Genomic DNA, 2426 nt, shown 5'->3' with positions numbered 1-2426 from the left:
CGGGCTGGGGATTCGAACCCGCCACCTTAGGTGTACGTGGCTGGCGCCTTAGCCGGTTGAGCTATAGGCGCTGAGCCAGGAGATTGAGATCTTAAATGAACCGTTTCAGAAGCTAGATGATCCAGGTGGTCTTTGCAACAACACTTACAATCATTGTGGCCTTGATCTTTGTGGTGGGTCCTAGGCATGGGCAGACAAACATCCTCATGTACATAATAATCTGGTCTGTAATCAGAGCATTTTCTGTGTCCTGTCTGAAAGGCCTGGGCATTGCTATCAAGAAGTTTTTTGCTAGGAAACCTGTACTGTGGTGTCCCCTGGCCTGGGTTCTACTGCTAAGCCTTGTCATCTGTGTGAGCACCCAGGTCAATTACCTGAACATGGCCCAGGATATATTCAACATGTGATTCGTGACGCCAATGTATTATGTGTTCTTTACAACATCAGTTTTAACTTATTCAGCTACTCTTTTTAAGGAGTGGCAAGATACGCCTGCCAACGATGTCATTGGTACTTTGAGTGGCTCCTTCACCATCATTGTGGGGATATTATTGTTGCATGCCTTTAAAGACGTCAGCTTTCATCAGCTTTAGTCTAGCAGGTCTGCCTATCTATATCTTTCCAAAAAGACAAGAAAGCATTGAAGGGCAATCTGTCTAATATGTATGAAGTTCTTAATAATAATGAAGAATCAAACACAGTGGTGAAAATATCTCCCAAAGAAATGGAAATCTGGAATCTTTTTAAGAAAGATATAATTAAACTGTCAATCTATAATTCTATTATAAAGTGAATTTAAATACCAGAATGTGTCTGAAAAAGCATTTTCTTCAAATAACGTTGTTTAAAGACAATCTTTTTTTATTTTTGGCATCACATACAAGGTTGTATCAGTACAAGGTAGACGTTTTTAGTTTGACATTTCTTTTTTTTATCATGTATCTAATTTTTTTTTATTAAATCATAAAGAGGTAGATCATGCATACGTTGATGCATTTATGGGGTACAATGTGCTGATTTCATACACAATTTGGAATGCTTACATCGTACTGGTTAATATATCCCTCACCTCATTTACTTAATTATTGTGATAAGACATTTATACTCTATACTTAATAGATCCGACAGGCACCCTTGCAATATGCGCCATAGGTATGATCCCACCATTCACCCTCCCTCCATTTGACCTCCGCTCTCCCCTCCCAACCCCCCCTTCATCCTGGCCATAGTTGTGATCTATTCTTCATATGAAAGTGTGAGTAATTGTAAATTGATTTCATAATAGTACTGAGTACACTGGATACTTTTTCCTCCATTCTTGAGATACTTTACTAAGTAGGATAATCTTTTCTAAGGTTTAACCAATTGGACCAAGAAATTACTTGTTTTATATTTTTAATGGTGGTGGCTCACTGAAATGGCCTCAGTACATGAGCGGTTTCTATTGACACGATATTATTGTAGAGGTGTTTTAAACATCTATAAAAAATGCTTTATTTTTTCACTGGTAATGAAAGTCTGAAATGATCATTTATCATCCCCACTCTACCAACCCCTGGCCATATATTCATGAAAGAACAAAATCATCATCCCAATACTTTATCCTGTGATTTACCTTATCTATAACAAAAAAAAAAGTCTATTGATTTTATTTGGTTTTGGCAATGAAGAAGGAGAGAGAGAAATAAAAAGAAATAGAAGACCTGAGGATGGAGAAAGAGGGAGTGACAGAGAAAAGAACAGCTGCTGGGAAAAAAAATGCCAAATAGTACAAGTAATCTTTATTCCCCATTAGAGGTTGGCAGGTATGAAAATTATCAGAAGCTCTGAGACAGACTAACCTCACTCACTGGTATAGAACCAAAAATTTAGATCACAGAATGTGCAGCCCCAAATTGAGCTTATGGAGCATCAGAAAACCCAGATTGAGAAAAGCCAACAGCAGTGGCTCAAGTTGATGTGGCTGGAAATAGCAAGGGGCTTCCACTCCTTTCTTACACAGATACTCTGTGAACAGAATGTTGCCTGGAACACACAGGTCATTAGCCATGTCCTGGAAATTCTGTGGCTCAGCGATTTCCATTCTTATCATCAAGGGTGATGACAGAGACCTAGAGGTTCTAAGTCATTTGTAAGGGAAGCAGCTTCATGGTGGGCTCAGTTGGACAGCCTGGTACTGCAGTGTTCCTGGAAGCTCAGTCCTGAGTGTGTTTCTCCAGCCCTACCAACTCGTCCGGGAGTTAGCCGATGTCTCCTTGTACGTTCCTTTTCTGCTTAAATTAGCCAGTGTAGATTCTGTTGCTTGCAACTGAGAACCATAATATGTTGGTGTCTGTGGGGTAGAATCATGTGACAGGAACTGTAGATGGCACAACCTTGTGGATCATCTCCTAAGAAGCCACAGGAGAGACACTGCTGCCATCACC

At 39.9% G+C, this 2426-nt stretch overlaps 1 pseudogene; it reads left to right on the top strand.

Moving 5' to 3' along the window:
- The window catches only part of LOC100961848, a 1408-nt pseudogene extending 661 nt beyond the window's left edge, over nucleotides 1–747 (top strand).
- Nucleotides 748–2426: the final 1679 nt, after the last annotated feature.

Source organism: Otolemur garnettii, unplaced genomic scaffold (assembly GCF_000181295.1).
Source record: "Otolemur garnettii isolate 467f Iridium unplaced genomic scaffold, OtoGar3 scaffold00031, whole genome shotgun sequence".
Lineage (NCBI taxonomy): Eukaryota > Metazoa > Chordata > Mammalia > Primates > Galagidae > Otolemur > Otolemur garnettii.
This window is presented reverse-complemented; position numbering and strand designations above follow the sequence as displayed.